The sequence below is a fragment of the Anabrus simplex genome, chromosome 2 (assembly GCF_040414725.1).
Source record: "Anabrus simplex isolate iqAnaSimp1 chromosome 2, ASM4041472v1, whole genome shotgun sequence".
Lineage (NCBI taxonomy): Eukaryota > Metazoa > Arthropoda > Insecta > Orthoptera > Tettigoniidae > Anabrus > Anabrus simplex.
Window position 1 is genome coordinate 833,002,991 of NC_090266.1, and position 23,578 is coordinate 833,026,568.

Below are 23,578 nucleotides of genomic sequence, written 5' to 3' on the forward strand. Positions count from 1 at the left end.
TGGCCGCATCCTTTGTCCCCATCACAGTCGTATACCTCCCAAAGATTCCGGTTCCTCTCAAATTAAGCCATTCCTCTTTACTACTTGGTTAACCGTAAACCTCCCTTCTTGTAGAATTCTGATCAACGGAGAACAATTCCTGGTGTAGGAAGTACATGAAACCCCTTCTCCTCTTTGATTTAGTATACTATGCGTATTTTCACACTTATGTCACAGTCAATCTATTTTTAAATGATATTTGTTCGTGGCGTCGAGCTCTGCACTTTTGCCACTAAATCTGTTATAGTAAATGAGGATTTTAAGCAAGAACTGAGAAAGCTTTAAAACAGAGTTTTGTTGTAATTGTTTCTAAAGTGAAGCAAATGGTTAATTCTCAATATAATATATCCATGTATGGTCATTTCTTTAATATTTACCCGAGTAAACACTCATAAAAAGTTGCCGTTAATCCTGGTCATAGCATAATTCAGGGGTGGCAAGTGATGGCAGTTGTTCTCCAAAATCCCCACAATACTTTAAATGAAAATATTTTTCCGTAATATTTAAACAATTTAGAAATAAAACAATTTACAAACACGTTTGTCGTTACTCAGCTCAATGAAATGATGGTTACAAAACAGTATACCGTAGCTATATAATGTTGATAGAAATAATTTGCATTATTGTTCAATTACACCTTCTCCTCCCAATTCTAATTAAGATGTCACTAATTAATTCAAAAAATGCTGACGTGTGGGCGCTCAAAGCCACGGACTGCGGGTTGCGACCCTATACGACTGTCTCGATGATTAGATGAAATGTCGTATGACTTTTAGTGCCGGGGTATCCCAGGACGGGTTCGGCTCGCCAGGTGCAGGTCTTTCTATTTGACTCCCGTAGGCGACCTGCGCGTTTGGTTATGTTCGTCTTGTGCATCTCCTCTAGGTATATTTAATGCCTGGAGGTCATCTAAAATTAGCGATATAAATGTGTAATGCGATGTTACCCAGCGACCGTTCAAAGGGTTATGTCCGAGAGATATATCTATGATCTTTTGATTTTCACAACGGTACATTTGACACCACTTTTTTGCTGAATTCTTTAATATTTTAAATGCTAAACGGAAAGCAAACTTGATACTCTATTTATGTTGTCAGGATTAATATGACCCAGTTCGCATTAATGTTTATTACAACGGCTTAAGTCGAACTTACTGTATGTAGAAACATTTTTCATACTTGACTACAACCATTACATTTACTTATAAATAAATAGGTCTATAATATGTGTTCGATAACTTTGAAGGCACTCTGTCGGTTCTTCAAATATTTCACGGACTGACTCCGCCTACAGTGGACAAGCCAAAGGATCTGTTATAAAGTATAAAGGATTTCAACTTCTTATTTCATTTACTTCAACTCAGAAGACTTCTAACGTAACGCAACTTATTATGAAAGACCCTACAGTCCAACAGTGTGATCTACGAAGTTGTAAAATCGTGAAGAAAAACGCACTTGAAGTTTTAGGACCTGCTTTTCCTGTTTATGTTTTTACGATTGTCGCACCGACATAGATAGGACATATGGCGACGATGGGATAGGAAAGGACTAAGACTGGGAAGGAAGCAGCTGTGGCCTTAATTAAGGTACAGTCCCAGTATTTACTTGGTGTGGAAATGTGAAAACATGGAAAACCATTTTCAGGGCTGCTGACAGGGGGGTTCGAACCCATATCTCCCGGATGCAAGCTCACAGCTGCGCGCCCCTGACCGCATGGCCAACTCGCTCGGTTTAGGATATTTTAGAACTGAATAATTTTTATTCACTTGTTCAATCACTGCACCGAGATAGCAGAGAAATGTGGAATTAGAGCAGCAGAGGTGCCAAGCAAAGGTAACAATCCTGCGTAAATTGGCGGTGGGATTAAATCTCCACTTTAGAGAGTGCAACAGAACTACAATGCTACAATACTGTTTCATGTTATTTTCATACTTAGGCAACAGATAGAGTCTAGGCTTCAAGACAATAACTTGGATGTTCTTAACCATTTAAGTGAAGTTCTAAGTGGAAGCGAAGTACTCGTAGACGTGGTCAGTGTAAATTTGTACATTTTACACTTTGGGCATGAAACTTCTTCTGTCTAACTTGCATTGTTTGTTTACAAAATGGAAGAATAAAAAAAGAAAATATCCAAGAAAGAGCTGCACTTGTTGTAGGGAAGTATTTTCCCACTAATTTTTGTAAGTATCTTTTGTATTTTTTCACTTCCCATTAATTCGTCTGTGAGAACTATCTTTCATGCTTGCAGCGTTTGAAAAAAATACTTCAGAAACACAATCGATCAGGAGTTGTTATACTCGTTGGCTGTTTCGGCTATCGAAAGGAGTATTGATGTTGCCATTTCAAAAAGTAGGTAATGACTTTAATTGAAACCGAAAGAGAAGACTTCATTTTATGCACATTATATATCCTGTACGATGTGATCAGATAATGTAAATTACTTATTGCCTACATTTTCTTCTTGAATTTTACTTTTACTGACGAAAACAGGCCAAGTAACAAACTACTTTGAATTACGCCTACTTTTAATTCTGGGTGGATGGTCTTTACTTTACAAAGGTTTGGTTAGTAAATGAGTGGTTTACATAGGATATTTAAGGGAAAATAGAGAATGTGAGCAAAATTTTCATAGTCGCAAATTTCTCTCAAAGCGGAGGATCCCTAGACGCCACGTAGTCTCGCACCCCCAATCAAAATGGGGGTGTTTTATATCACACTGAGACAGATTGGTCTTATGGCGACGATAGAATAGGGCAGGGTTAGGACTGTGAAGGAAGTGACCTTGTCCTTAGTTAAGGTACAGCCCGAACAATTTTCCTGCAAATGGGAAATCACGGTAAACCATCTTCAGGGCTGCCGACAGTCCAGTTCGAACCCACTATCTCCCGAATGCAAGCTACGTGAACCAAACCGTATAGCCAACGCGTTCAGTACTCATTACTTAATGACAGAAACTACACAAGTCATATACACAACCACAAAATAAAAAGGATATTCCTGAATATTGAATACCATTATTACCTAATTGTGATCACAGTTTACAGCAGGCGTGTCCAATTCGCGGCCCCCGGTTGAGTGTTTGTACCCTCCAAAGTTGACTGTTTGTAAGTTTTTATGATCATAGGGTCGGTAAAATTTCTTGAAATTAGGAGTAATATAGCTTTAAGTTTACAATTGTCAGTGCTAATGAGAGGTTTGTAGGAAATCTCCCGGCATGTGAAATTATTTCCCGTGGTTAGTGTTTATGAATTCTAAGTGTAGACAGGAAAAGTATCAGACGAAGGCGGGCTATATGAAATGAAGTGGATAAATCAATACATTTTACTGAAGTATACAAAAAATTATTGTGCTTAATTTGTCATTAAACAGTTTCAGAGCACAAGGTTATAGCATAAAGCGAGACTACGGCACCTAGCATGCGACTTCGTATGACAAAGTATCTTCATCAGTCCGTGTCTCTGGTAAAAGTGAGAAAAAATCACCTCAAAGAAATCTAAATCAGTTTCAGACGGCGAGATCCTTTTTTTCAAACTGCTTTACATAGCACCGACACAGATAGGTTTTACGGTGACGATGGGACAGGAAAGGGTTGGGAGTGGGAATGAAGTGGACGTGGCCTTAATTAAAGTATATTTGCCTGGTGTGGAAATGGGAATCCACGGAAAACCATCTTCAGGAATGCCGAAAGTGGGGTTGAACCTTCGGAGAGTTTATTAAAGACTGTTATTCGTACATGTCCTGACAAGAATGTGCAGTTTGTTAAGCATATCTATATATATAAAATAACTTGTCCTGACTGACTGACTGACTGACTGACTGACTGACTGATTCATCATCGCCGAGCCGAAACTACTGGACGTAAAGAAATGCAATTTTGGGGATACATTCATATTAAGATATAGGTGCTCGCTAAGAGAGGATTTTTGGATATTCCGTCCCTAAGGGGGTGAAAAGGGGGGGGGGGTGAAATTTTAAAATGAGTGTTTCTATATCTCAAAACTTTAAAGGTTTACAGATGTAAAAATTGGTATTTAGAATAAAGAAACACGTATTTTTTTGTTTTCAGAAAATCCCAATAGGAAGGGTGAAAATGAGTGAAAAATGGGTAGAATGTCTTTAATGAGGATACTTATATCTCAGAAACTGAAGATATTACGGACCTGAGAATTGGTGTTTGGGATCTCCTTTAAAAATAAAGAAACATGTATTTTTTTTGGAAAATCCAATGAATGGAGGGGGGTGACTGAAAAGGGGGGGGGGATTTTTAAAATGAGTGTATCTATATCTCAAAACTTTGGAAGTTTATAGATGTTTTGGGGGAAATCATCTTGGGGGGCAGGGGTGAAAATGAGCTGAATTCCTTTTGTAAGGTGTTTAGAATCTCCTTTAAAAATAAAGAAACACGTACTATTTTGTTTTCGGAAAATCCCAATAGGAAGGGTGAAAAAGGGGATGAATGGCTTTAATGAGGATACTTATATCTCAAAAACTGAAGATATTACGGACCTGAAAATTGATATTTGGCATTTTCTTTAAAAACGATGAAACACAAATTTATTGTTTTTGGAAAATCAAATTACTGGGGGGGGGGTGAGGTTGAAAAGGGGGGTGAATTTTTAAAATGAGTGTATATATATATAAACTTTTAAAGTGTACAGATGTAAAAATTGGTATTTAGAATCCCCTTTAAAAATTAAGGAACACACATATTATCTTTTCGGTAAATCCCAATAGGAGGGGTGAAAAAGGGTGAAAAAGGGGTTGAATGCCTTAAATGAGGATACTTATATGTCAGAGACAGAAGATATTTCAGACCTGAAAATTGGTATTTGGGATCACCTTTGAAAATGAAGAAACACATATTATTTATTGGAAAATCTAATTAATGGGGGTTAAACAAGAGTGGCAAATTGGGGTGAATTTTTATAAGGACTATATCTAATGTATATCTCAGAAACGTAAAAAGTTACAGACGTAAAAATTGGTATTCAAAATCTCCTGTAAAAGGAAAGAAACATAGGTGATTTGTTTTTGGAAACTCCACTTAAGGGGAACTAAAACGGGGTTGAAATTTTAAAATAAGCATTTCTACAGTACTGTATATCTCAAAATCTTAACATATTACCGAAGTGAAAAATAGTATTTTTTTATCTCTATTGAAAATAAAGAAGCATATTCTTTTAATTAGGATACTGATATCTCAAAGCTGAAGATGTTACAGACGTGAAATTTGGTATTTGAAATTTCCTTTAAAAATAAAGGAATACGTATTTTTTGTTTTCGGAAATCCACCTAAAGGGAGGAAAGAAATTGAAAATTAAGTTGAATTATTTGTATGAGGATACTATTATCTCAAAAACGAACGATTTTGCAAACGTGAAAATTGGTATTTGGAATCTGCTTTAAAATTAAACAAACATGTATTCTCGGAAAATCCAATGAAAGGAGGGGTGAAAAATTGAAAAATTAATTGACTTACTTGTATGAGGATACTTACATCTAATAAAAAAATAAAGGTGTTACAGACATAAAAATCGATATTTGGTTCTCCTTTAAAAACAAAGAAAAAGGCGTTTTGGGGGAAATCATCTTGGGGGGCAGGGGTGAAAATGAGCTGAATTCCTTTTGTAAGGACACATATCTCAAAAACTGAAGATGTTCGGGTTGTGATAACTGGTGTTTAGAGAATACTTTACTATCAAAGAGACAAGTATTTTAACGAGAAATTCACTTAACGGGGGGAGTGTGAAAGGAAGTGAAAAATGTGAATTCTTTTTATGGGGACACTTATATTTCAGAACTGAAGGTAACAGACGTGAACATTGGTATTTGGAATCTCCTTTATACGTAAGGAAGCTTGCCTTCTATTCTAGGGGGGGGGGGGGGGTTAATCCACTTAACGACAGCAAATGATTTTACTGTTCATAATGAACTTATTCTGATCATAAACTGATCATTTTTAATCTTTCCTGGGTTCGTTTTCAAGAGCCATCTTTTCCTTTGGAGTACATTAAGTTAGATTACAGCAGATTTTCCCGGCATATAAATAAAAATTTAAACACATTTGAAATAAACAATATGAATGATACTGACAGCGCAATTGTTCACCTTTATAATAAGGTCAATAATTCACGGAAGTATATCATTCGAGTCGCCAGAAATCTCGCGCACTTGCCTACGCGCGACGATGGTGCTGGTCACATTGTCAGCAACGACAATGGCAGAGGATATAATTTACCGCCAAGTAGCGGTCTTGCATCTTGCTATGGGCTCCAGACCATCAATGATAATAATAATAATAATAATAATAATAATAATAATAATAATAATAATAATAATAATAATAACAATGTTCTGGACCGTCGTCAAAATGTGCGGATCGCGCTGGAAACGGGTCCTGGCCGGGTGATGAATAGGATTGCAGTCCGGCCAAGGGTTCAGTACCGCCAGGGCCCCCATGACGGCACCACACCGGGTCTCCTTAAGAATTTGATCCGTATTAAAATGCTTATAGAAAAATATGGCAAAGATTTAGGGTCCCAACTGGCCGGGTGGAATACCTGGACCTAGCCCGGGAAGTACGAAATCGATTGTTGGAAAGAAAGATTGAAAATGGGAGGAACGTTGCCGTAATCTCTCAGAAAACGAGTCAGATCACGAAATTTGGCGGATTCTCTCAGAAAACGAGTTTGATCGCGAATTTTCGGCGGACCATAGATAAAACGTAAAGCATTCAATTATACATTTAATTATAATACCGTAGCGAAGCACGGGTGTCTTGCTAGTCTATATATATAAAATAACTTGTCCTGACTGACTGATTCATCATCGCCGAGCCAAAACTACTGGACATAAAGAAATGAAATTATGGGGATATCTTCATATTAAGATGTAGGTGCTCGCTAAGAGAGGATTTTTGGTAATTCTGCCTCTAAGGGGGTAAAAGGGGGGTGAAATTTTAAAATGAGTGTATCTATATTTCAAAACTTTAAAAGTTTACAGATGTAAAAATTGGTATTTAGAACCTTCTTTAAAAATAAGGACACACATATTTTTTGTTTTCAGAAAATCCCAATAGGAGATGTGAGAAAGGGTGGAAAGGGGGTTGAATGACTTTAAACAGGATACCGGTACTTATAACTCAGAGACTGAAGATATTACAGATCTGAAAATTGGTCCTTTGATCTCTTTTAAAAATAAAGAAACACGTTTTTTTTTGGAAAATCCATATAATGGGAGGGTGAAAAGGGGGGGTGAATTTTTAAAATGAGTGCATCTATATCTCAAAATTTTTAAAGTTTACGGATGTAAAAATTGGTATTTAGAATATTCATTAAAAATAAAGAAACACGTATTTTTTGTTTTCGGAAAATCCCAATAGGAGGGGTGAAAAGGGGTGAAAAAGGGGTTGACTGCCTTTAATGACGATACTTATACCTCAGAAACTGAAGATATTACAGATCTGAAAATTGGTGTTTAGGATCTCCCTTAAAAATAAAGTAACACGTATTTATTGTTTTTGAAAAATCCAATTATTGGGGGGTGAAAAGGGGTGAATTTTTTAAATGAGTGTATCTATATATCAAAACTTTTAAAGTTTATAGATGTAAAAAATTGGTATTTAGAATTTCCTTTAAAAATAAATAACCACGTATTTTTTGTTTTCGGAAAATCCCAATAGGAAGGGTGGAAAAGGGTGGAAAAAGGGTTGAATGCCTTTAATGAGGCTACTTATATTTCAGAACCTGAAGATATTACAGACCTGAAAATTGGCATTTGGGATCTACTTTAAGAATAAAGAAACAGCTATTCTTTTCGCTTTTGGAAAATCCAAATAATGGGGGGTGAAAAGGGGGGTGTCTACATCTTAAAACTTTAAAAGTTTACAGATGTAAAAATTGGTATTTAGAATCTCCTTTAAATATAAAGGATCACGTTTTTTTTGTTTTCTGTAAATCCCAATAGGAGGGGTGTAAAAAGGTGAATAATGGGTTCAATGCCTTTAATGAGGATACGTATATCTCAGAAACTGAAGATATTACAGAACTGAAATTTTGTATATGGGATCTCCTTTAAAAATAAAGAAATGCGTGTTTTTTGATTTTGGAAAATCCAATTAATGGTGGTTAAACAGGAGTGACAAATTGGAGTGAAATTTTTGAAAGACTATATCTACGGAATATCTGAGAAACATAAAATGTTACAGACGTAAAAAGTGGGTATTTGGAATTTCCTGTAAATGTTAGGAGATATAGGTGATTTGTTTTTGGAAACTCCACTTAAGGGGAACTAAAAAGGGGTGAAATTTTAAAATGAGAATTTCTACAGTATATCTCAAAAGAACGTATCATGTTACAGAAGTGAAAATGGTATTTTTATCTCAATTAAAAATAAAGAAACTTGTATTTATAGTTTTCGGAAATACTACTTGGGTGGAGGGGGGCGGTAAAAGTGAATGAAAATAGTGTTGAATTCTTTTAATTAGGCTACTGATATATCAAAAATGAAGATGTTAGAGATGTGAAATTTGATATTTGGAATCTACTTTAAACGTAAAGAAACACGTATTCTCCGGAAATCCAATGAAGGAGGGGGGTGGGGGTGGAAAGAATTGAAAAATTAATTGACTTAATTGTATGAGAATACATACATATAACAAAAACTAAAGTTGTTACAGACGTGACAATTGGTATTGGTATCTCCTTTAAAAACAAAGAAAAACACGTTTTGGGGGGAAACCATCTTGGGGGGCGGCATTGAAAAGGAGTTGACTTCCTTTCACGAGGACACATAAATCAAAAACTGAAGAAGTTAGAGTCGTGATAATTGGTATTTAGAAGATCCTTTACTATTAAAGAAACAAGTATTTTTTGCCCGAAAATTCACTTGAGGGGTGGGAGGAGGAGTGTGAAAGTGAAAAAAGTGAATTATTTTAAACTGAAAATTGAAGGTAATAGACGTGAACATTGGTGTTTGGAATCTCCTTTAAACACAAAGAACCACGCCTTCTTTTAGTTTTTTGTGGGGTGGGGGGTAATTAAACTTAACGGCGGTGGGGTGTAAAAGGAGGTGAGACCAATTGATTTTACTGTTCATAATGCATTTATAAGATGCCTCCGTTGCTCAGGCAGCACCGCGCCGGCCTCTCGCAGCTGGACAAAACGGAGGCGGGACAGGATTTTCTCCGGATACTCCGGTTTTCCCTGTCATCTTTCATTCCAGCAACACTGTCCAATATAATTTCATTTAATTTGTCATTCATTAAGCATTGCCCCAGATGATTGCGACAGGTTTCGGCAGCCGGCAGAATTTCTATTGTCGCCGCTAGATGGGGGCTTTAATCATTCCATTCCTGACCCTGTCGAATGTTTGGAAACAGGCTGTAGATTTTCGATGTATTATTCCGATCATTAACCGATCATTTTTAAGCTTTCCTGGGTTCGTTTTCAAGAGCCACCTTTTCCTTCGGTGTACGTTCTTAGATTACAGTAGATTTTCCTGGCATATAAATAAAATTTTAAACACATTTGAAATAAACGATAGGAATGAGATTGACCGTCCAGCTGTCCCCCTCTATAATAAGGTCAATAATGCACGGAAGTACAGTATGTCATTCGTATCGCCAGAAATCCCGCACACTTGCCTAGGTGCGACAATGTTGCTGGTCACATTGTCAACAATGACAATGGCAGCAGATGTAATTTACCGCCAAGTAGCGGTCTTGCATCTTGCTGTGGTGTCCAAAACATATATAATAATGATAATAATTAATAATATTAATAATAATAATAATAATATTGAAATACGCCAGACTGAAATTGGCTGAGATATTGATATAAAATGATATGTCAAGAATTCCCATGAGAGTATATGCCTGGAAAGCACATGATAATTTAATTCAGAATTACTAGCTTGTTCCGGATAAAAGTGTTGTGGCTGCCCAGCTGGGTTGGAGCCCGACTGTCCTCGAAATAAATAATTTATGGCCTTAGAATGGAGGGTAGAAAGAAGAGAATTCTAGACCCTCAGCTGCTGCCCCTTTGTATATCGGCAGCCTGCACAATAAACAGCATAGAGTAATGCTCATTTCACATTGTATTGAAATTTTCACTTGTTAATTTGTTTTGCCGCCGCAAGGGTGTGTGCTTCATTGAGCCAATAGGGGATGTACTCCTCCAATTAGGATACTAAAATAAGATGGTACTAGGGATTTTCAGAAAGCACCTCGAAATCAAGGTTGCGTGGTTCGATACCCTATTGGTATCGACGTCCTTGGATCGACACTAGGAGACCTGGAAGGGATCACAGATTGTTATAGAGCATTAAAATTTGTGATTTGTGTATTTACAGGGATAATGCTCCACCATATTAAGTTTTATTATTTGTGTATTGTGTAACTGTACATTGATTTTTCTGGAATTGCAGTATCACCAACGTCGTATGTCTGCCTTGTAAATATTAGAATAACTTACTACCACGGAGGAACAGGTATGTTCGATCGTGTGATGATATTTATTGCCGGCCCCATGGTGTAGGGTTAGCGTGCCTGCCTCTCGCCCGGAGGCCCCGGGTTCGATTCCCGGCCAGGTCAGGGATTTTTCTCTGGACCTGAGGGCTGGTTCGAGGTCCACTCACTCTACGTGATCAGAACTGAGGAGCTATCTGACGGTGAGAAGGCGGCCCCGGTCTCGAAAGCCAAGAATAACGTTCGGGAGGATGCGTCGTGCTGACCACACGACCCCTCGTAATCTGCAGGCCTTCCGGCTGAACAGCGGTCGCTTGGCAGGCCAAGGCCCTTTCAAGGTCGTTAAGTGCCTTGGGGTTTGGTTTGGATGATATTTAATGTGATAATGTAGATATCATCAGCGACAAGCGACGACGTGATTTTCATGACTAGATAATTAGGTAGATGGAAGGGAATGTACGTATCAAAAGATTCTCAGTAACATGATAACGATGTAAAATATTTTTCTTGTCTCACGCGAATGCCACCTTTTCCATATAATTTATGTTGTTATGTTATAATATAGTGGATATTCACGTGGTATCGGTAGTAAGGTTAAAGGAAGGCTTCCCTGTCAATTTATAGTGAAAGTGTATACATGTAGTGTTTAATGATTTGATTTGGGAATGCCAGAATTGGATTTAGGAGTGATCAACGAACTGATAAAGACATTTAACGGCTTTACCCATACATTAAAGTTCAGTGTGCTACATTTTAACAATTGCTACGCAGGCAATTATATAGCTCTCTCGTGTGTGTAAAATGTTCGTAAGTGATTCTCTCATTGATTAAAATTGTGCTTTTGAATTTGGAAAAAATGCCATTATTTTTTAGTAGTTTAGCGTATTCCTCTTACTATAGTGCCCTACTTTCAATATATTGAGATTACAAGCACACTTTAATTTAATGAACAGGACCACAGGCCCGTATGCTCTCGAGCGTAGCCGTTGTGCTGGATGAAACTAGGGGGGATGGGACTTCAATACTCCGGTTTGATTTTCCGAAGTTCTTCATCCATAAGATTTCCATTCGATGATATATGTTGCGGGGATACCATGGTTAACAGAGGTTAAAGAAGGTGCGGGCATGAATGGGTGGATATAACATAGTCAAAAAATTACTTTGAAACTTTAAAATTGGGGCTATATTTCTTTCTCTTTCCTTTTTCTTTTCAAATTTTAAACATTTACACTTTGCTGAGCAAATAACAATAGATCAGGAACGAGACTAGCTCGTAGTCTTGCGCGACAAAATTAGAAAAACCAACAACCCCATCTCAACAACTCGATTCAGTACCTCTTAATTTGTAATCCGATTCAGCCATCTCACATCAACATTTTTGGTAACACCACATTTCAAAAATGTCTCACTTTTTCTGCACTGGTTACTGTCCATTTTTCACTTCCATCCAATGCCACGCTCGACACTAAAGTGCTCAAAATCATCTTTCTAATGTATATACCTATGTTAGTTGTGAAATAATATTTCTTCTTAAGAAAGGTCTTTCTCGCTTGTGCTAATCTGCATTTTATGTCCTCTTTACTTCTGTCATCATTAATTATTCTTTGTACCCAAGTAACAATATTAATTTACCTCATTTAAGACTGCATATGCCAATCTAATGACACGATTACTTTTATTTTGAATGTATTTGTTTTGAACTTGTGCTCCTTCTCCATGACTGTGTTTTAGTATCTCCTTACAATGCCCACTTTCCCCTCCACTGTTATAGCATTTCTATTCTTTTTAGTCATGGAAGAATGTTGATCACAATTATTTCATATTCGTATAAAGTCTGCGTTGAAGAAAACTCCAAGAATTGAGCTTACTAGTTGTACACCTTCTATGAGACTGACAAGCAGCATTATGCCGCCTTGCCAAAGCGATCCACCAAAGTAATCCAGTGACAGCAAAATTGCTACCGGCTGCACTCTTTTAAATTACCATTTTTTTGAACTCGTTAAAGGGAAACGCTTAAAGTGAGACCGTATATAACGTAGAATACCTTAACCTCATGCAATTATCCACAGGCGTGTACCATTCAGATATTTTCTTACATAGACTTCTAATAAAATTAATTTTACAAGAACCAAATCACCGAATTTCTTTCTTTCTTATCTTGGATTTATTGTAGCACTCCCTTAGTCGTGAATATAAAGCAAAGCAAAGTCATTTCCATACAGGCCATGAAGGCCCTTGGAGGGGTGGAAGCTCAAGGCTTCCACTATCCTTAACCTCGGCACCTGGTGAGGTAGAGTGGTTAAGCTTTACGCCCGGCCGCCTGTGCCCCCAGGAATTAACCTGGTACTCATTTTTGGTGTAGGCTGAATGAACCTCAGAGCCATGTGCACTTCCGGAAGTGGAAATCTCATTTACTAAATTTTTCTACTTCCTGGCGGGAATCGAACCCACGTCCTCCCGGGTGAACCGAGTACGCCTTTACCGCCTCGGCCAGGCAGCCCCGAAGGCAGTCGTGAATATATCAACTATATTTTAACGTCCATGGTTATGTTAGTTAGAACCACAGTTCACTTGGTAAAGTGATGTGTGATACAATATTCACTATTTTCAGAGTGCTAAATATCTTCTTTACTAACCGGGCTGAGTGGTTCAGACAGTTGAGGCGCTGGCTTTCTGACCCCAACTTCGCAGGTTCGATCCTGGCTCAGTCCGGTGGTATTTGAAGGTGCTCAAATACGATAGCCTCGTGTCGGTAGATTCATTGACACCTAAAAGAACTTCTGCGAGAAAAATTCCGGCACCTCGGCGTCTCCGAAAACTGTAGAAATAGTTAGTGGAACGTAAATTAAATACTATGAATTCTCCTTTACTAACTTTCAAATTCCGATTTGGAGTCTGAGCATTTAAATAGTTGTAATTGATATGTTTTAATATTTAGATATCTTTAATTTGTTGCTTTTGGTACTATGCAGTTTTGGAAGACTACTATACAATATTTTCCCTCCTGGATATCGACAAAAACTTGTAAGATTTCACATCGGAATCTGCAAAATCATGCAATGGAAAAGGGAAAGAAAAGGAAGATTATATTTTGATGATGTGTTACATCCGACCTCGGTTGTGGAGAAGGCTAGTGTCTGATCTTCTGTTCCCAAGATGTCGTCACGGCCATCTAAAATGTGACTTTTTCAAGGGATTTTCTCTTTAACTCCAGGTCGAGATGGTATATGACATAGAAGCTACAACCGTAACCTTCCCAATTATTACTCCCAATGAAGCAGAAGTACACCCACGAATTCTAACCCCCATTAACTACAATTATACCAACCCTAGCCCCTATTAATTACATGTAAGCCCACCAATGCTAATCCCCATTAATTACAAGAATACTCACCAATTCTAACCACTATCAATGCTATAGATATACCCACCAATACAGACACCACTATTACACAGGTTATAAGACAGACACCATACGACCGAGCAAGTGGCCGTGTGGTTATGTTCGCGCAGCTGTGAGCTGGCATTTGGGAGATAGTGGGTTCGAAGCCGTGAAGATGGTTTTACATGGTTTCCCATTTTCACACCAGGTTGTGCCTTAATTAAGGCCACGGCCGCTTCTTCCCACTCCTAGCCCTTTCCTATCCCATCGTCGCCACAGGACCTGTGTCGGTGTGACTTAAAGCAAATTGTAAAAGGGAAAAAGGACTTCATATGCACCTGAAGCTACAAACTAAGCTGTCCCTAACCTCTTACATGGATCAATAACAACAAATTTGAATATGTTTCCTACCTATGCTTCTCATAACTACTTAACCCTTGTTTCTCTGCTCAATCTAAGTAACCCGCTATCCGCTTCTGATTGCCAGCTCGTCCCTCAGCGGTTTTGAAACCAGCTCTTATAATCTGCTTGTTCAGTTCTGTCACACCAAGCTAATGAACAACGTAATCTCCGTTCTTCCCTTTCAAGTGGTAATAAACGCGGACTTAACATGAAGTATAAAGCACGTACAGGTGTGCCTGAGAGCGTGAAGTGCGTGTTTTGATCCTCTGGATGCTGTGCCCGACAACATCTGCTCTGCTCATCTGGTGAAGCACAAGTGCGGAAAGATGGGAACTGAAGATAAGAGGACAATGAGACTACGGAGGAGTAGACACCTTCCCTTGATCAGGGCGCCTCTGGCAGGGAGAGATTCCGCTCTTCCTACGCTGCTGTCATTGTGTACTTTCTTCTTAGTCATTCTCTCATCTCTGGGAGATTTGTAAACATACACTGTGTGATCTAGCATGAAAATGGTTTGATTTATATTATATTTGCACATTTGAGCCCATTATTCCACCACTTACATTATTTTCAATGTCTGATATCTAATTGATGGAGGTACAGTAGTTTAAAAGTGACTTGCTTATTATTACTGTACTTATACAGAGAGAGATATAAAAATGAAACTGCAGTGACAATAATGGAGGGATATGAAAAATAAGAAGGAGAATAAGAAGCATCAAATATCTAGAAAGGAGTGAGGCAGGGCTACAGTTTGTCACCCTTTCTTTCCAATGTTTATATAGAACAGACAGTAAAGCAAATACGAGGAATTTAGAAAAAAAAGAGTCGAATTTTAAGGATAGGAAATCAAAATTATGAGATTTACAGACGATGTTGTTATTTTACGTGAGTTTGCAGAAGTTCTGGAGAAAAGGCATGGGCGTAGTCCGTGGAGAAGAAGTAGAAGATGAAAGCAAATAAAACCCAAAACAAAAGTAATCGACCGTAGTCGAATAAAGTCAGTCAACGCGGGAAATATTAGATTATGAAATGAAATCTTAAAAGAGGAAATACAGTAGATGAATATTGTTACTTGCGTAGAAGAAGAACTAACGACGGTAGAAGTAATCATACATAAAATGCAGACTCACTCAAACAAGAAAGGCCTCGCTTAAGGAAATAATTTTTCTCCCTTCAAACATAATCTTATTATTTATTTATTCGTACTTCCTACAATGACAGGCTGCCTAAATCTGACAATGTATACCATAACACTTACATATTGAATGTATGTTTAGACCGAGCTCGATAGCTGCTGTCCCTTGGGTGCGGTCAGTATCCAGTATTCGGGAGATAGTAGGTTCGAACCCCACTGTCGGCAGCCCTGAAAATGGTTTTCCGTGGTTTCCCATTTTCATACCAGGCAAATGCTGGGGCTGTACCTATCTAAGGCCACGGCCGCTTCCTTCCCACTCCTAGACCTTTCCTGTCCCATCGTCGCCATAAGACGTATCTGTGTCGGTGCGACGTAAAACAACTAGCAAAAAAAATGTATGTTTAACCATGAAGAGTTCTCCGGAGTTAATCCTTCTCGTATGCAGTACTATAGAGGTGATTTCTTACAATTTGGACGGAGCCTGTAATTACCAAGACGGCTAAATCATAATATAGATTTTTGGGAATGCCCACACTAAGAATTTTGATATGGTTACTCTTGCTCCGATGAAAAGTCCTACAACGCTTATACAGGAGAGGTTTTATGATTCTTTGAAGTAAATAATGGTTGGTTCATAGATAGCTCGCATCTCCGCGTCTACCTCTGCTGGCTGACTTGAGTCGACCTCACACATAATGGTGGGGTCCAGAAAATATGCAAAGTCCTTTTCTCGATCAGTTGCGATTATATCTATTTTCCGGTTGCTTCCACCGTCAGCAACACATGGCACCTCTTCATGTACCTCGTAACCTTCCTGTGGGAATGCTGCTGCAATTCTAGATCTTATTCTGCTGTGCCTAACATTCCTAATCACTGTTTAATTGAAAATGATATGAGTGCTGAAATAATAGTAGAGAGGAATGTTGATCATAATCACGAATGCGAGAACACAGTTACTTTATATCGAGACATAATTCGAAATTCTGCTACACGCTAAACCATTGAGGATATTTTAGAGCTCACATGGAAAATTGTACATAGTGAGATACTCTTAGATGCCGCCTCTGTGGTGTTGTGGTTAGTGTGATTAGCTGCCACCCCCGGACTCCCGGGTTCGATATCCGGCTCTGTAACGAAATTTGAAAAGTGGTACGAAAGCTGGAATGGGGTCCACTCAGCCTCCGGAGGTCAACTGAGTAGAGGTGGGTTCGATTCCCACCTCAACCATTCCTGAAATGGTTTTCCGTGATTTCCCACTTCTCCTCCAGTCAAATGACTGGATGGTACCTAACTTAAGGCCACGGCACCTTCCTTCCGTCTTCCTTGTATATTCCTTCCGATCTTCCCATCCCCCATAAGGCCCCTGTTCAGCATAGCAGTTGAGGCCGTCTGGGCGAGGTACTGGTCCTCCTTCTAAGTTTTACCTCCCGAGCCAAAGTCTCACACTCCAGGACACTACCCTTGAGGAGGTAGAGGTGGAATCCCTCGCTGAGTCCGAGGGTAAAACCGACCCTGGAGGGTAAACAGATTAAGAAAGGAAAAGATACTCTTAATCCTTCAAACATATCATTACTGACTACAACTGATACTAACTGCGTTAGGAAAGGCATATATAGATGAGTTCGGTTGCCTGTTGCAAAGAACTTCATGGATCTACACAGTGCCGTTGGTTTTCTCAATATTAAAACTTCAAATAGAGATCAGTCAATGAAGCTCAAAATAACACTGTGATTTTCAGTTGTTTAGAAAACCTTATTAAATTACTCTGAGACGACAAGTGTATGCAATGATGGAAATTTCCGCTGTTGTACGAAATAATTCCTTTTTTACAATTGGCTTTAGGTCGCACTGACATAGATAGGTCTTATGGCGACGATGGGGTAGGGAAGGGCTAGGATTGGGAATGAAGCTGTCATAGCCTTAATTCATGTACATCCCCAGCATTTACCTGGTGTGAAACTAGGAAACCACGAAAAACCATCTTCAGGGCTGCCGACAGTGGGGTTCGAACCCACTATCTCCCGAATGCAAGCTTACAGCTGCACGCCCCTAAGCGCACGGTCAACTCGCTCGGTGGAAAATGTTTCTTAAGTCATTCAAGTCATTCACCCTGCGTGTTTCTAAGAAAGAATTTTAGATACCATTAAAGTTCATGCTACTGAAGAGCAAAGTATCCGCTACGTACGAAATGGATTTCTTACGTTTAGTGGACGAGTGTGGTAAGTTAAATTTAAACTGTAATCCTACTGAAATAGTTGCTGACTTGGAAAATGCTATACACTGTGCAGTTTGAACTATGATTCTAAGTGCCAATATCCATTTAGGGCCTTCATGGTAAGAAAAATATTGACTATAGGCACTGTGCATGCCACTCTGGTGGCAAGTTTAGTTACTAATTAGTGTATAACAGAACTACAGGAGTAAGGATATAAAAGCGTGCTAGGATGTCAGGTATCGAAACTCCTGGAAATGCAGATACTACAATAAAGCGGAAAAGAAGGCAATACTATTGTGTTATTGGTAGAGTAATACCTACAAAAGTACTACGTCATATATTGTCTTTTATTTGACTCCCACGCGGAAAACTGAAACGGAAAGACGAAAGCTACTATAAAAGCAGGACATTCAAACAAGTAAGTTCACTGTTTAAATTGGCCTATTGTCTCCCAAATCCAGTAACATACTTAAAAATAACTACAGTACGTATAATTCTCCTTACAAATTAATGTTAATGCTGTTCATATTTAATAAGTGCCGAACTTAATCAGCTCATTTATTAATCACAGCAAAGATATGTTACGGGAATAGTCTTAATGCCAGGTCTATTATTATTATTATTATTATTATTATTATTATTATTATTATTATTATTATTATTAGTATTAGTATTATTTAAGTAATCATTGTTGTTGGTAGTGTTGTTGTTGCTTTCGTATTACAGTACTATTCGTATTTGTATATGATTTTCTGTTCTCATGGGTCATCGTAAGAATCCACGCCCTCAACGAAAATTCGAGTATTCACTCTGTCCGGAATAAAAGGTCAGGACACCCCCCAAAGTACAACGCCTACAATATGTGGATTCGTCAACAAGGAACTAGCCAGACTATAAAAATTTCTCTGCTAACTTTAATTCTGCGTGCCTTGCTACTCGCCGAAACACGTCCGTGTCATTCCTGAAACTGGTCTGGACATTACGCCAGTTTGCAAATAGTTACGGAAATTTCCAGTGCCCTATCATCATTAATACACACATTATTTTAAAAATATACCGCGTTTCCTCAACTAAGGATCTGAAAACTAAGCTCACAGTCATATAATTTATACCTTGTCTTTCATGAAATTCCATTGTTACATTTACATATTCTTCTGATAATAATGAATTCTCAACTGATCCTGAGAAATACCGAATTACATTTTTGCATTCACACTCCACTTCAGTTCTATTGCCGTCTTCTAATATCCGAAGTAAAGGGGACAGAAGGCTAATAAGTTCATCTAATTAAAAGCAGAAGCTGACACAGAGTATTTTTAAGTTTTCTCAGTGAACTACTCTGACATTTTTTTTCCTCTTGGAATTTTTTCGTTGTAGCCATTGTGGAACTTGGTCTTCCCCAGCCTTGTAGTATATCTTTCTTGGAGGAGGTGTTTTCATTGTTTATATAGTGCAGGACCGCTACATGTTTACGAGATTCTGCGAGTCTCACCGGACGAGGGTACGTGCTCCTTAAAGCGTTTCGTTCAGTCTAAGAAAAATAATTTAATACTCAGATTAGAACAAACCTTTAACGGGCAAAGAGACAAATAAGTTATTTAAGATTAGGTACCGTCACTACTACTACTAAACGTTTTCATTCCTCCCCTGAAGGGGGAGGCGGGCCTCTTAGACGGCGGCGCCGTTTCTCAGGCCGGGCGATTTGTGACGGTGGAGATGCTCGGAGAAGGTAGGGGGGGGGGGGGGTTGGCGTCCGTGGCCTATACTAAGAATTGTCCCGGAATTCGCCTTAGTGCAATAGAATGGAAAACCAATCTCAGGACAGCCGACTGTTGAGGCCAGCTGTGGGGTTCAGCCCTGTTAGGTACCGCAATATACACTGCACACTGTAACTAATTTGATGATAATAATAAATATAATCAATAAAATAAAAATATATAAATAAAATTACTCAAAAACTTAATAAAATTAATAAGCATAATTAACCGAAATGTCCGTAGTATGGGCGCCAGAGTTCACCAGAATGGATCCCTCGAATTTAGATAAGAGCATGATAAACTGTATATCCCAGGGCGTGTACATAATGCTGCGTACTGGTACATCTGCTGCAGGCCTTACCTAACCTCCTGAAAACGACTAATTAGGTAGGAACTGCACCTAGGTTCATCAATAACACTGATTCTAAAATAGCTAACTATATTCTGAACAAATTCCGTGCATGAGCACCTCATCAACATACAACATTATACATATAATACACACATAAAATATTGCTGGAAGACTCCATATTTACAACAACAACAATAATGAAAATCGTGGGAAAACAAAAGCGAGAACTAAGCTACCATTTGTAGATAGTCCGATGAACAATGTACATGTATGAAGATAAATACCCTTCACTGACTCTATATCAATTCGACTTACCGATTCTCATAATCGGCAGTTATCACATCACACAGATACTGTACCTTGTACTACTGTGTTCACATATTTTAACACTTGTTGTAAATATATATACACACGTCTGTCGATCCTCAACATAAATTATGGACAGTCTGAGATAGCTTTCACCAACATATAATGCTAGGCCGCCTCAAGTGCTACAACACTTAATGCGCACTCACTCTCCACAATCAGCCACTTTCCACGAACATAACAAGACTACGCTCCACGAACGTTTGAAGTCCAGTCCATTGCAGCCGTGTCACTGCAGTACCGTGTATCAGCACTACTTCCTTCTCGTACAGTGCGTCAGTTGTAGTTCTCTTATACAGTGTCACTGGTTGTAGTTATCTTCCTTCTCGTTCCTTTACAATCACCCTTACAATGTCCCTGGTTGCCGCCGTATGATCAACCTTTATAGACATCAACATCCCCCTCCTCTCAGATGATACGTCTGGATTGGTGCTTGCCAGCCAATCATGAGTGAACCTCTTGTCAAGACCTTGCTCCCAAGAGATAAACAAACTCTGGGGTTTGCCTCGGATGAGTCAACGAACTTCCCTAATACAACAACAAGCTCATCTCATCAGGCTGGGATATATACATGACTCATGAATTTCCCGACACAAGTACATCACAACAAAGACTGGGGTAGCCATATGACTCATCCAAATTACCAGGGTTATTAAAGCAATGTTTTCCCACTCGTGCAAAACAAATTACTCATACCTAAATATGTGGATATCTTCCAGCTTATAAATATAAATGAAAAAACATACAAATGAAATACTGATAATAATAATAATAATAATAATAATAATAATAATAAATTGAATACTGACAATAATATCTCTAACTTCTACATATAATTCGGGGGAGGGTGATATATGTACTATCACATAACGCCCCCTTGGTGAATCGATGATATCACATATTATGATTCACCATAAAACAGAACTTCATACATAACCTTATAATGGCATAACTGAACACATAATTTACTGTAATAATGATATATACATTGCGTCTACTGCATTGTATTCGCACACACGAAATACAATTTGTCCAAACAATAATAATAATAATAATAATAATAATAATAATAATAATAATAATAATAATAATAATAATAATAATAATAATAATAATAATAATAATAATAGTAATAATAATAATAGTAATAATAATAATAATAATAATAATAATATGTCTATATACACCCAACTCTGATTGTTTCATATAGCATTGAACACAATCCCTTCTTGCTACTGTACACATACATTTAAAATTGATAATATATACATCCAAGGTGCAGATCCTATCTCTTATATCTGCGAAGGCTATAGATATTAAATGTCCCAAGGACCTAGTCGTCAGAAATTAGAAGCCTATGAGCACACTTGCCTATACTACTGTCCACAATATACGGACCCTGATATAAATGAAAAAACTATACATAAACTTAACATCAGCATCGATGAGCGAGGAATGCGTACCGTAATAAAATCCGAACACATCTCTAATACAATCTATCTCACACACAAACATTCATCCCATTCGGTCGCACAAGAATTATACAAACTTTCATTCGTAACATTCATAACCAAGAAATCCCTCTTTCTGAAATACGCGGAAATCTCACTACGTTTACTCTTCCACAAACTCATAATTAATGCAAGCAAACAGATCACATACTTTTTCATACATTCCACATCGATATCATTCAGCACGTCGTTCACATCATTCACACATCTCTCAGACTTAAACAAAACATTACACACTCGCTTATCAAACATACGCACTTCATTCTCACTCACGCTCACTCGATTACAGAAATTCTTACCATAATACACTTCGAAATTGCTGTCATTACTACTTAATGACCCAACAATTAATCCATCTTCACCACCTTCCATATCAGCTCCCACTTGCACCACTTTCATGCCAACAACACTGCTACTCTCGACTATCTTACCAGAAGTTTCATTAATCTCAAATTCACCATTTTCACACATAATGGACCTAACTTTACTCTCCTCACGTACACTTAAATCAACAAAAACATCCTCATGATGTATACTCCGTAAACACTCTTCACTCACTAAACAACCTTCATCAACTTCACGAAAAACTTCACTTTCAATTTCAGAAACTTCCACAAGATTATCGATCGCAACACCGCTGTTACCATCACCACTAGCACAAAGTAAGACTTCCGACACATCTTTCTTACCTTCATCACGCCCCTATACACAAAATCTCCCTGAACACAAAACACAGGGTCATACAATAATTCCTCTTTCACGTCTACCTCGTAACTTACCTGTTTCATCGCATGAATAGGAATTTCGGTATCGGACTGCCTATCTGACCCAACTAAGAAGTCCGATTCCGGTTTAAATTACCTGACGTGGACTGCTCACTGTTATCATTTCTCGGCACTTGATCTGGAGGTCTTTGATCCGTACGCCCCCTACTTTCTGGTTCCCCTTGATTAGGTCTTCTGTCAAAATATTCCTGGTGATTAACTCCCTGATTAGACTGCCTGTTTCCCCTTCCGGAATTACCACCCTGATTCCCTTGCCTAGAATGATTGAAATTCTGATTATTCCTATCTCCCCCTACCTGATTACCTTGTCTCCCATTATCCCCGTAATTCCTACCTTCACTTTGCCTATTCCTCCCTGGCCCTTCCAAAGCATCAAACCTCTCTAACAGCTGCTCTAATTCTTTAATCGTAACGATATTCTGCATACATGCAGCTAATCCGACATTCTCAGGAAAATGCCTCAACATCTGGCGGACTGTATCTCTCTCCGATGCTAGACCTTCAATATTCTGGCTGATCAGAACATGCGCCAAGAAATATTCCGTCATAGACACACCTTCCTGAGGTCTATATTTGCCAAATAGCACGCGATCTCTTTCCCTTCCCTGAATAGCATCACTCCAAAATTTAGAACTAAATTTCTCCCTAAATTCCTCCAAACTCGAAATACCCTGTCTATAAACTTGAATCCAAGATCTCGCTTCTCCAACAAATGCAACATCCAACAGCTCATCAACCATACTCCACTCAATCAAACCACCGTCAAGATTCTTGGAAAACCGTTTCTCCACCGTTTTCAAGAATTCCATCGGATTAAACTGCCGACCATTAAACTTGGGTAATTCAGAGTCCTTCGTACAAGATAAGTACCTATTACATATGCTGCTACCTACTTGGATTTGACTGATCTCCTGCCTTAACTTTACATGACATGCTTTAATTCCTTCTTCAACTACCATTCTGGCATTTCCTTCTACTGACTTGAGGTCATCTTTTACCGACTTAAGGTATTTCTCCAATTTCTCATCCTTCTCATCTATACGCTTCGCTAAAACTTTCTGATTGGATTTAATTCTATCTATTTCTTCGACTTCAGCTTCCACTATTTTTATTCTCTTATCACATTCCTTGCTGTTTTCAACAAATTCTTTCCTAACTACATTAAAT